Raw genomic sequence first — 12,792 nt, 5'->3', positions numbered from 1 at the left:
ACCTTGGCGCCCAGGTCTGCGCCCAGGTCTGCGCCCGCCTCTGCGCCCGCCTCTGCACCCAGGTCTGCGCCCGCCTCTGCGCCCGGCTGAGCTGTGGCCGGCGCGGCCCGAGCAGGAACGAGCAGCAGGAGCCACGCGTGGCTCTGGGGGCCCCGGGGTGACCCCCATGCTCGGGCTCCCTGGCTGGGCCCCTCCCCTCCCCACCCCCACACCCCGGCCGCCCTCTGCCAGCGCTGCCCCCACTTCACCCCCTCCCCGACTGCATGACGGGGCCCGAAAGCTCGGAAAGGAGTTTGCGTTCGGAATGGCTGCGTCGGAGAAGTCAGGAGGACTCTGGAGCACTTACAGATTAATGAAGTTCACGTTTTCCTCTGTCCCCAAATCGGGCTGACTTTGGCACTAAAATGAGCGTTTTTACACACGGCCCTCGATTTGGCTCTTTTTTTTTTTTTTTTTTTTTTTTGCTTTTTGGGCCATACCTGGCAATACACAGGAGTTACTCCTGGCTCTGCACTCAGGAATCACCACTGGCGGTGCTCAGGGGAACCATATGGGATGCTGGGAATCGAACCCGGGTCGGCCGCGTGCAAGGCAAACACCCTCCCCACTGTGCTATTGCTCCAGCGCCTCGATTTGGCTTCTTCCTGGCGCAAGGGGGGTGGGCTTCCAGGGGATGCTCAGGGCCGACTCCCAGCTCTGTGCTCAGGATCGCGCCTGGCGGGGCTCAGGGGACTGTCTGCACTGCCCGGGGTCCACCTGGTCAGCCGCGGGCAGGGCGAGCCCCTCCCTGTCCTGCCAGCCCGGGTCTGCTGCTGTCACGGCCCAGTGTGTCTGTTTATCCCGGCTCGCGACGCAGCCGACTGCCCACCCCGCCTCCCCAACTCCATTCCCGGGGCCCTGCCTGTCCTCGGAGGCTGGGCTGACGGGGTGTGGAGGGGCGACTGTGCTCACACGGAGCGCGCCAGGGCCTCTCTGGGGCAGTGGGCGGAAGCGCGTCCCGGCTGGGGCTGGCCAGGAGTGACGTTTCCCGGCCCCCCGCCGAGGATCGGTGCCCGCCAGCATCCGCCCTGCCCCACTGTCCCTGGGCGCGTCCTCCCCCTGTGCACGGCCCGTGTGCCCTGGGCTGTCCCGGGCAGCCTGGCGTCGGGCGCTGGCGGGGACGCCCACGGGGCGGTGTTGGCAGGTGCGGGCACAGAGGGTCCCCGCCCACGGCCCCCGCTGTGTCACCTTCCCTGTGCCAACAGCCCTTACATGCATCACAGGGTTTGAATTGAAAATCAGTTTTGTTTTTCCTCATTACGGTTCGTGTTACATAAACATTTGACTTAAGGATTTTGCTCCCCGCCCGCTCGTCTCCGGGAGCGTTGGTAAACTCCGGCTGACTTTGAGCTCTGTGTATTCTACTTATTAATCAAGTGGCCACATCCGGCCCCGAGGCGCTGCCAGCCCGTCCCCGGGCCACCGGGGCTACAGCAGGGCTGCCGGCAGGGCACCTGCGGGCACCGTGCGGCCCTTTCCCTCCTCCGGGGCCCCGAGACCCTGCAGGGGAGAGCGGGACACAGCTGCCCTTCCCTCTGGGCGCCGCCCCCCCGCCCTCCAGGGCCCTTGGAGGCCCCGAGTCTGTGGGACCCTCTCCTTAGCCCCCGTGTGTGCTGACTCGTGTCCCGACCGGGTGCTCCTGGGGCCCCAGACACAGACCAGCGGAGGAGGCATGGATAGTACAGTGGGTGGCATTTGCCTAGAGGCTGCCGATCCGGGTTCGATCCCTGGCATATGGTTCCCCGAGTTGGCCGGGAGTGATCCCTGAGCACTCCCAGATATGACAACAAAAGCAAAACAAAAACACAACAAGGAAGAAATACACGAGTAGAAGTTGGAGAGACAGTCCAGAGGGGAGCAGCCGGCAAGAGATTCAGTCAGCCGACCTCCTCCCAGGGTCAAAGACGGGGCCCTCAAGAGCCACCCGTGAGGTCATGGGCGATAGGGGAGCTGGCGCTGGCCCGGGGGTGCCGGTCCCAAGAGCTGGCACCTGCTCGTGGCCCTTGGGTGCTGGTCCCAAGCGGGGGTCTTGCAGGGGACAAGCGGTCATGTGGCGAGGGGCTTGAGGGCCTGACATCCCAAGCCAGCTCACCCCAGCCACAGAGAGCGTGTGGTCAGTCCAGCGTTCGTGCGGAAGAGGCACACGGCTTGTTCAGGTCACTCTCACTTAGACAGAAACAGCAGAGTTCAGGGAATTTTCTCATTTTCAAAAGGGTTCAAATGTTTGAAGTACAGATAGAAACGGGGGGCAGCGAGAGAGTAATTTGTAGACGAAATTCAGTGTGTATCCTGGGGTTTGTCGGGAGGCCCCGGGCTGCCTCTGGGGGGCGTGGGGGCGCATGTCAGCCCGGGGATTCTGTTTGGGTCAACACCAGAGCTTCTCCAAAGGGGGCGTCACCTCTGTGCCCCTGATGCTTCGCTCTCGTGGTCATCTGCCTCCTTCCCTGGGAGTGCCGGAGGGTTTGGCTTCTCCGATTATCTTAGAGTCACATTGGTAATTGGGCCCACAGCATCGGGATGAATACGATCTCCAAAAATAGATGAAACAGATACGTTCTTTCTACAGGAAAGGGAACGCCAAGTACTGTTATGGAATTTCCCTATTTTTTTTCCCCTCCCTCCTCACTTGGAAGCAAGTCATAAGACGGGTACTTGGAAGTACTCTGCCCACTGCAGCGGCCCCCGACTCGAAGGACGGAGCGGCTGCGTCTCCGGCGATCCTTGGAGGGGTGTGTGTGTGTGTGTGTGTGTGTGTGTGTGTGTGTGTGTGTGTGTGTGTGTGTAAAAGAGAGAGACGGCAAGAGAGAGATTAGAAGTAGGGGGAAGAGGGAGCTTAGATGAATAATAGAAAAGCTGCAGAGGAAGAACATCTTGATCAGAAATTGGAAATTTTCTGACTTGCAAGTTAATTGCTCGCCTGGCCGGCTCTCCTCCCTTGGGATTTGAGGTGCCAGAGCCCCGTGTGAGTTCATGGGCCCCCCACCCCGCCACCATGCCTGGAACACCCCGGATATTTGGTTAATAACAATCTGATCAAATGATACAGCTGGTCTTTGTTCTCCTACTACAGCCTAGCAATAAAGCTAACCAGAAATGTCAACCGAGGACAGACATCAAATGAAAATGACAGATTTTGAACGTCTCTGGTCCTTACTTTGTTTTCCCCGCCTGACGGTCACGCTGACGTATACGTGGGGTTTCAGGCATCGATCCTCACTTAGCACCGTTTATGTAACCGTTTCAGTGAGTTGCTGTTACCGGTGTTCGTGCTCTTAAAGATGCCTCTGGCGCACAGCGACGATTCAGCACCAAGGCCAGCGCCGGCCGCCTCCCTGCTGCCCTTCCCAGCCGGCCTCTTGCCCCCATCCCAGGAGGGGTCAGGGACCGGTGAGGGCCCCTTGCCTGTCACCCCAGGGTCCCCAGTGCTCGGAGTGGGGTTTCTCGGGAGGTCACGGAGACCAGACGTGAGCCAGAGCTGGGGGGGATGGGGGCGCTGAGGCTGTGGGAAGCCCAGGAAGGGACTGCCGGCCGGGCCGAGACAAGGACCCTGGACGGGCAGGTTTCAGCCCTGGTCACCTCAGCGTGGCTTCTCCAACCAAAGGAAACTGAGTCTCATCAGTGGGGGGACAGCTCGGCTCCGTTCAGAGGGAACCTCAGGCCCGGCTCTCGCTGTTTCTCTGAACTCAGCACGTGGACAGCAGAGACCGCGGCCCGGGGCGGCCGGAGTCACCGGCTCTGACCTCCGCCCATCCTGAAACATTCCCGCAGAGGGGTGCCAGGGAGGCGGGACAGCAGCAGGGCGCTGGCCTCGTACACAGCTGGCCTGGGTACGAACGCAGAAACCCCAGATGGTCCCCCCAGAGCACCAGTAGGGGTGATCCCCGAGCACAGAGCCAGGAGCCCACCCTGAGCGCAGCTGGAGCTGGGCCCCCAAGCCGGCCAGCAAAAGGCAGGGGAGAAACACGCGTGCGTATGCTCATATTAAAAATCATCGTGGCAGTTGGACATTATTGAGTTCCGTGGCTGTGGCCGACTCACAGCAGGGGAAGGTCGTGGAGGGTCAGACTGACAAAACAAAGCAGGGAGGTGTGGGGCGGCTGGAGCCCCGGGTTCGACAACAAAGCCAGCGGGGAGGAGAGGCATGAGGCGCGGCGGGCAAGGCTCTGCCTCCCACCGGGCCCGGGGTGCTGGGAACTGAGCAGGGAAGCCCCCGAAGATCATCCAGAGCTGGGGTCCGGGCCCCCGAGCCACCCTGCTGTGTCCCTGACAGGTCAGTGGCAGGACTGACACTCTGAGGTTAGGGCAGAAGGGGGGTGGGCAGGACCCAGGCCGTGCTGGGCCTCAGACAGCAGCAGAGGGAAGGAGCGGCTGCTGGCAGGGGTGAGTTCCACGGGTTTTAATGGTCATCACCAGGGTTGGTGACTGGGCCGGCTCTGACGGGCGCCCCCTGGGGCCATGCTGCCTTCCCTCCCTACGAGCCCCGGGGCCCAGGGCCAAGGGGGGCCGCCCGGGCCCTCAGCCAGGACCCGGGCCATGGCGACGGTCTCCGCGTCACTTAACTCTGTGTCACCCTCTCTGAGTCCCGGGGTGTCGCGTTCCCTTCCTCCTCCGCCTGAGCCTGGGCCCCAGCTGTCCCGGCTTGATAACTCAGCTATCCTTTAAGCATGCGTCTTAAAGAGCTTTTCCACTTAATAGTCTCCAATTGACATTAATGAGAGGCATAAATGATACCGCTAATATTGTTGGGAGAAATTAGAATTCAAACAACAGTCAGCACTGACTTGTCCCCGTAATCCTCTCCTTTCTGCGCCGGGCGAGGATCCCGGGATCACGCCCGCACCCGTGTCCCAGGCCCCCTCCCCTCCGTGCCGGGTCATGGCCAGCAGCTGCTCGGGCTCGTCCCCAAGCCAGCGCCCTCGCTAGGATTCGCGAGCTGACGCCTCAGACACGCACGCGGCGATGCCTTCTGGCGGGCCAGGCGCTGACCGGGATGGGGACCCGCTCCCCCTGGCCCACGGAGATCTCCAGCCTCGAGCGACGCCTGCAGCCACTGGCTGGCCCGTGTGTGTTAGTTCTGGTGCATGCAGATGGCTTTCCTAGGACACTGTCCCTCCCAGTCCCGGGCCGGGCGCAGAGCCGCCCTGCTGTGGCCGTGCTGGGCCGAGCATGGCTTCGCTCCCCCGCGGCCTGGGAGCCTGAGCGGGCAGAGCCCCGGGCCTGAAGGGCCGAGGTGGGTTTGGTGGCCACTGCCTGTGACCTCAGCACAGGTTTGTGGTCCCGGCCCCTGTCCGGGGGCGGGTGCCGGGGCCGACTGTCATGGCCCTCAGCTGCCCTCTGGCCACCGTGAGGGTCAGCAAGCCTTGGTCCTGGCCGTGTCTGCCAGCATCTGCCTTGCCTGCCATGGGCGAGGTGGGCGTGAGGGTTTGGGGGTCCGGGGCACGTGACGGGAAGCACAGAACAGCCCGGAGGGGCTGGCGGGGCTGGGGCTGGGGCATGAAGCCGGCTCGCGGGCCTGTACATGGAACGCCCCCCGGCGCGGTCAGCCCAGGCTGGGGTGCGGGGTTGTGTAGCTGAGCTCTGCCTCGAGAGGGTCGTAGGGGAGCCGGCACCCGCAGGTCCCACCCCTGCCGTGGTCTCCCAGCAGCCCGAGGCCCCTGCGGCCCTCTCCTGCTCCTGCCTGGCCGGCTCTGACGGCGGCACGCAGACCGTGCGGCCCCTGCAGCTCGGGCCAGCCTCGCTCCCCCCGCGGCACTGGGCATCGTCCTAGCTCACCCGTCTAGGGCCTCTGCTTCTCACGGCCCTGCGTGGGACTCAGAGGGAGCACTCCTCCTCCCCCTCCTCCTCCTCCCCCTCCTCCTCCTCCCCCTCGTCCTCCTCTTCCTCTTCCCCCTCCTCCTCTTCCTCCTCCCCCCTCCTCCTCCTCCCCCTCCTCCTCCTCCCCCTCCTCCTCCTCCTCCCCCTCGTCCTCCTCTTCCTCCTCCTCCTCTTCCTCCTCCCCCTCCTCCTCCTCCTCCTCCCCCTCCTCCTCTTCCTCCTCCCCCTCCTCCCCCTGCCTCTCCTCCTCCTCCTCCTCCTTCTCCTTCTCCTTCTCCTCCTCCTCCTCCTTCTCCTTCTCCTCCTCCTCCTCCTCCTCCTCCTCCTCCCCCTGCCTCTCCTCCTCCTCCTTCTCCTCCTCCTCCTCCTCCTTCTCCTCCTTCTCCTCCTCCTCCTCCTCCTCCTCCCCTTGCCCCTCCTCCTCTTCCACCTCCAGGATCAATTTTCTAGCATTTTCTACTAGCCTCTCCATCTAGCTGGGGACAGCACAGGAAAGGCCAGTTTGGAACAGTGACCCCAGGCCCGGGGCTGGCTTGAGGGAGGACACTGTGTGCTCAGGGGAGGCCCCGGGGGTCCTTCTCTCTCCACCTGAACCTCTGCCCCAGGCGGGCCAGTGGGTCTCCCCCCTGCACACGCTCCCCGAGTCGAAACAGAGGTGGGAACCCTGGAAACCTCCCTCCAGGCTCCCCACGTGCTGGGCGGCAGCGGGGCCAGCGGGTCCCAGGGACCCGGCCGTTCCCTGGGGTGTTCCTGGAACCGGCCGCCACAGCTCACCCAGGCCCATGTGCGTCTGCTGGGGCAGGCGCGGGGCCCGGGGGCTCCCTCGGACCCTCCGCATGGGCAGGGCTCCCTGGCACCCCGGCCTCTGTGGGACCCGGGTGCTTCCTGGCCGCCCGCGTGTGGCTCCCGCTGGCCGTCCTGCAGCTGCACACGTGCACCCGGGCCTCAGTCCCACGGGGCCGAGCTGGACGCCCCCCGCCCCTGCCCCGTCAGCGGGCACAGCGGCACCTGGGGCTGGTCCGCTCCCTGTGAGCCCGCAGGATCTGTCTGGGGCACTCGGCCTCGGGGAGCCTAGGGGCGGGGCCTTGCAGCCGCCTGCGGGTGCAAGAGGGAGGGCTGCCGTGTCCTGCTCTGGGCCACTGGACTCCCGTCCTGTCCCCGAGGGACCGAGTGAAAGAGCCGCCCAGAGTCCCGGGCCCTGAACACTCCGGCCCATGCCGTGCCCGGGCCCTGGTGTCTGTGGCCTGGCCCTCCGCCCCGGCCCTGCCCGTCTCCTGCCCCCGTCCCTTCGCGCTGAGACCACCCCGCTGCCAGGGCTGTCCTGCCTCGGCGAGGACAGCCCCGGGCGCTGGGGGGGGGAGGTTTCTCTGGGGAGCCTCGCGGCTGCAATGGAAACCCCTGGTCGGTGTTTCTCCGCAGGGGCGAGTCACCGTTGCGTGCGCGGGGTGGGGGGTCCTCCCTCCTGACACTGACGACGGGGCCGAGGAAAGGCCCTGCCCCGAGGCCCAGGAAGGCCGCTCAGAACCGGCGTTTTAGGGCTCAGCGGAGGCTGTGTTGATTAACTTGTTTTCCTGGAGGAGAGATAAAAGCCTGAGCTGTAATTTATTGAAAATTAATGGAAATGGATTTTGGTGGGACTGGAAGGAGAATGGGGGTTTCCCCGCTGGAAACAGGTTTCTGTCTGCACTGGCAGCGTCGTGCTCAGGGGTGCCAAGGGGCTGGTCTGTCAGAGGCGGTACCCGCAGAGGGTATACCCGCACGGGCTGAACTAGCGGAGGCTGTACCTGCATGGGCTGAACTAGTGGAGGCTGTACCTGCAGGAGGTGTACCTGCACGGGCTGTACCCGCAGAGGGTGTACCCGCATGGCTGAACTAGCGGAGGCTGTACCCGCAGAGGCTATACCTACACGGGCTGAACTAGCAGAGGCTGTTCCCGCACGGGCTGAACTACTGGAGGCTGTACCCGTACAGGCTGAATTAGCAGAGACTGTACCCGCAGAGGGTGTACCTACACGGGCAACTAGCGGAGACTTTTCCCGCACGGGCTGAACTAGCGGAGGCTGTACCCACAGAGGCCGTACATGCACGGGCTGAACTAGTGGAGGCTGTACCTAAACGGGTTGTACCCACAGAGGCTGAACTAGCGGAGGCTGTACCTAAACGGGTTGTACCCACAGAGGCTGAACTAGCGGAGGCTGTACCTAAACGGGTTGTACCCACAGAGGCTGAACTAGCGGAGGCTGTACCCGCAGAGGCTGTACCTACACGGGCAACTAGCGGAGGCTTTTCCCACACGGGCTGAACTAGCAGAGGCTTTTCCCACACGGGCTGAACTAGCGGAGGCTGTTCCCGCAGAGGCCCGTAGCGGCTGGGCTCGTGTGTGTCTGCAGCACTTGCCCCCGACTCCCCCGGGGCTGTGCTCCTGGCCTTGTCTGTCTGTCGATGCCGTGGGGTTGTCACGGGGCGGGGGGAGGCCCAGCAGGCCTCAGGCTCCCCCCTGGCTCCGTGCTCAGGGATCACCGCGGGCAGTCGGCAGTCGGGGATGAATCTGGTGTTTTGATGTAATTGTTCAGGAACAGCCTTTTCAGCGATTTTAAACCACGAGTTATTCTGCACGAAGCGTTTAAGCTCGTGTCAAAAGTGGGACCTTGTCGGTGCATCTAAAAAGACATCACTCAGATGTCTCCCAAGTCCAGATGAAAACCTCTAAATGGGGGGTGTGTGGGTGGGGGGGGACTGTCGCCCTTGATAACGTCCCTGAGGCTCTGCTAGGAGATTTTTTCTTGGGGGGTAGGTTCCATGCTGCAACCCAGATCTTGATAGGAAAAGGAAGTTTCTTTTTGGTCAGAACGTGCCCATTGGGGGCTGGAGCGATAGCACAGCAGGTAGGGCGTTTGCCTTGCACGCGGCCGACCCGGGTTCGATTCCCAGCATCTCATATGGTCCCCTGAGCACTGCCAGGAGTAATTCCTGAGTGCAGAGCCAGGAGTAACTCCTGTGCATTGCCAGGTGTGACCCAAAAAGAAAAAAAAAAAACCGTGCCCATTGGCAGGTCAGTAAAGTGCTCTGTTCTCAGGGTGGCCTTGAAAATGCTCCTTACTCCCAGACTCCACGGAGAGCACGTCCTCAGCGCTCAGCCCGCAAACCCGGACCCGCACTCACAGGCGCCAGGCCCTGACCGGCACGTGGCCGGGCCCTCGACGGCCCTGGGACCACGGTGGGCCCGAGAGGCCGCCCTCCGCGTGCCCCTTCTGTCTTCCCCAGGGTTTGTGTTGGAGTCCAGGCGTCCGAGTCGGGGGGGGGCGGGGTTCCTGCAGTGCCCCCGGCAGTTCGCTCTGACTGACCGTGGGTCTGGGAGGCAGCCGGTCGGAGTCCTTCCCAGAGCCCTGGGGAAGGTGGTCTCGGGGTGCCCCCAGCCTCCCGCCCCTGCGGCTGGTGGACTCGGCCGCTCTGCAGCCCCACGCTGCACCCGCCTCCCGACTCTGCACGGACACGCCGGGTCGAGTGCTGGAGGCGGGCGTCAGCTCTGGGCCACCGTGGGGATCGTGGCGTTCCTCTCCCGCCTTAGGGCCTTGGCAACACTATGTGGGTGGTCAGACGATGCCCAGGGAGGGGCTGGCGTGCTGGAAGTGCTGGGGCAGAGGAGTTGGGGGGCCCACGGGAAGTACCCCGGGCCCCCAGGGTGCTGGCGCTAGCAGAAGTCGTGTGGGACTCCAGAAAGTATCTGAAAACTAGAACTTGCAGTTCATCCCTGCACGTGGATGACCCGGGTTCGATTCCTCCGTCCCTCTCGGAGAGCCCAACAAGCAACCAAGAGTATCCTGCCTGCACGGCAGAGCCTGGCAAGCCGCCCGTGGCGTATTCGATATGCCAAAAACAGTCACAACAAGTCTCATAGTGGAGACGTTACTGGTGCCCGCTCGAGCAAATCGATGAGCAATGGGACGACAGTGCTACCGTGATTTTTTAAGACAGTAAGAATTTGGAGACACAGTGCATAAGTCCCATGAGCATTCATGTCACGCCTCGAATTGCTCATTTTATCTGCAAACGGGCTGTTTGAATCGCCGGGCGGCCCCACCGTCGGCTCTCATTCACCTGCCAACTTAAAGACCGGGCGATGCTGGGAGTCAGTGTTGGCACTGCGTGGCCTGGGGCCGGAGAGCCCTCGAGGGGGCGCGGCCCGCAGGCAGAGCGAGACCTTACGCGTTTTCCCTATTTCCCGGATGCTCCTGCTTCCTTTTCCAGTTGAGGACGGAAAACCTTCTTGGTTTCCTCTGTCTTAAACAGAGTGTTTACAAGACCGTACAGGTATCAGCTCCCACCCACTCGCCCCCTCACCTCGGCCCCGGAAATGGGGAGAATGCCCTGCGTGTGGGGGCGCGTCTGCTCCCAGACCCAGGGATCCGTCCCTGCGGGTCCACTCGCGCCTGTTTTCTCCTTGACCACGGAAGCTGCGAGTTGGTCCCAGAAAGAGACAGAAAGGTTCCCCGAAAGCCGCCACAGGGTCGCGTGTGGAGGGCGGGGCCAGCGTCCAGCCTCCCCCCCCCACCTGGTTCAGCGGGAAGGGAGCCCCCTCGTGCCCCCCTGGGCCTGGCCGGCTGCTCCGGAGGGAGAGAGGCGCTCGGGGCTGGCAGCCTGGACCCTCGTCCTCCTCTCCTCGAGTCACCCCAGGCCCTGCGTCTCTGGGCACCCGCCAGCCCCCCGGCCCTTTGCAGACCCCCAGAGGCTCCCCGACACGGACACGCCCCAGCTCCTTCCTTTTGGACTCGGGCCTGTCCCAGCTCTCGCCTCAGCAGGGCTCAGCCCTGGACACATGGGGTTCGGCCGCAGGGAGGAGGGGTCATCCCTCCAGAGGGCGCCCGGCCTCACCCCCGGAGTCACAGTCAGACCCGGCCACGCGGCCACGGGGTCCCGTCCACTCCGCAGCCCTCGCCCACCTCTACGAGCGCGTCTGCCTGCCGCCCGGGGACCATGATGCGGTGGGAACGCGGCAGGCGTCGGGGCAGCCGGGCGAGGGGCTGGGCTGTGTCCAGGGCAGCGTCGGGGCGGCGGGGGCTGGTGAGGGCAGGTGCCACGGGCAGGCGTGAGCACCCATCTGCGGGCACACGGCCTGTAGGGGACACCCACTTCTTGCCCAGCAAACAGCCAGTGCTCACCAGGCCCCTGTCTCTGACCTCACGGCCCCGGGGCCAGAGCATGGTCATGTGACACCCCCCCATCCCCCGCCACATCACCAGAGCAGCCCCCGTGTGGCCGGAGCTGGCCGCGAGGGAGTGAGACACCTGCGCTCGGAAGGGTCCTGCCCGCCCCGCACCTGCCCTGCCTCCCGTCCCCGTGCCCGCCCCTCCCGTCCTGCCCCCCGTGCCCAGCCCCCGGCCGCCCCTAGTCCAGGCCCCCAAGGAGGACGGGCTGGAGGCAGCCGGCGTCAGCCGCGCTTCACCTCTTAATTTCTTAGAGCTGCTTTCCTTCTCCCGGGACCCGCTCACTCCTTCCCTCTCCCTGCGCCCTGATGGGCTGGCCGCCGAGGGGGGTGGGGTCTCACCCTGACCTCACGGCCCCGAGCACCCTCAGAGGATCAGCTCCGGGGGCAGGCGGGTCCCTGCCCGCTGCCGGGTGGGCGCCCAGGACTCCGGCGGGCGGCCGGCGGCCCCCACTCGGCCGACTCACTCTGTGACTCACGCTGTCTGGGGCTCCGTGTCCAGCGCACGGCCACGGCAGGGGCGCTCGGCACGACCCGGCCCTGCCGCCCGCCCGCCTGCCCGCGGCCTGCCCGCCCCCGCCCGGCTCCCGTGCCGCTCCCGGTCTTCCCCAGGGCGGAGTGTCATTAGGCTGTCGCCAGACAATGAGCCCATCAAGACGCCGAGTATGTGGGTGCCGAGTTGGCGCCAGCAGCTGCCACTCCGCGAGGCGTCAGCGCTGCTGGCTGTGAGCGCGCAGCCCCCGGCCGGCGCGTGGGGGCGTGCGGCGGGCGGGGGCGGGGGAGCAGGGACTGTGGGAAGAACAACAACAAATCCCAGCTTGCTTCCTGACCTCCTGCCCGCCTGCTCTGCTCCCAGCCCCGGGGTGCACATGGACGGGTGGTTCCCGCCGCTGGGGAGAGGAGGGGGCGGCCCCAGGACCAGCAGGCCCGTCCCTGACACCCACGCCGGGTCCTCCCAGCCCTCGCCTCCATCCGTGCCCCTCGCCCCCCGCCAAGCCACCCCGTGCCCCCACCCCCCACCCCCGCCACGCATGGACCTTCCGGACTGCCCGGGGCCAGTGAGGTTCAGACTAACTCGAGTACAGGGGAGGCGGGGAGGGACCCTGGCGGGGGCACACGCAGATGCTGGGGTTCGAGCCACCGGGCAGAGCCCGCCCAAGCCTCGATAGTGCGGTTGGCGCGGGCCGATAGTGGGTTCGCATGACCCGAGTCGAGAGGGAGAGGAAATTCTATCCGCACCGCAGTCCCTGCACCGCGCCCGGCGTGAGCAGAGACGCAGATGCAGCGTCCGTCCCGCAGCAGGGCCCGCCGGTCCCTCGAGCCGCCCTCATGCCTCCCCCTCGGGAGACTGCAGGCCGCACCCTCCTGCCCCAGCGCTGACCCCATGTCTTCCCCTTGGAGTATTACTCCAGGAGAAAGTTCCAGAAACTCTCAGGGCCCGTAGGGACCGTCATCCCCTGTGTAAGGGGGGGTGTCCTCTCTCCTGGCCTCAGCTCGGCGACGCCCCCCCCCCAGGTCCACCTTCTCCGTGCGAGCAGAAAGCGCCCCCGTTTCCCCCAGCTCCCCCGCCAGCCCCAGGCGTCAAGGCGTGGACAGCGCGTCCAGGGGCGGCTCCTCGCCCCGCTGCCCTGTCCCCGGCCTGCCCAGCTCTGTCTTCCAAGCAGCGTCTGTGAACTTGCTGCCGCTGGATCCAGCACCCCCAGAGACGGTGCTGCTGGGGCCTATCACCCGGCCTC

At 65.0% G+C, this 12,792-nt stretch overlaps 2 protein-coding genes across 5 annotated transcripts in view; one reads left to right on the top strand and one right to left on the bottom strand.

Annotated features, from left to right (window-relative positions):
• DOCK1 (dedicator of cytokinesis 1) overlaps positions 1–12,792 on the top strand; it is a 270,057-nt gene that overhangs the window by 119,928 nt on the left and 137,337 nt on the right. The window lies entirely within an intron of this gene.
• Positions 1–12,792, bottom strand: part of INSYN2A (inhibitory synaptic factor 2A) — a 46,302-nt gene that overhangs the window by 13,797 nt on the left and 19,713 nt on the right. The gene's annotated exons all lie outside the window — the stretch shown is intronic.

Source organism: Sorex araneus, chromosome 11, assembly GCF_027595985.1.
Source record: "Sorex araneus isolate mSorAra2 chromosome 11, mSorAra2.pri, whole genome shotgun sequence".
In the NCBI taxonomy this organism is placed as follows: Eukaryota; Metazoa; Chordata; class Mammalia; order Eulipotyphla; family Soricidae; genus Sorex; species Sorex araneus.
This window is presented reverse-complemented; position numbering and strand designations above follow the sequence as displayed.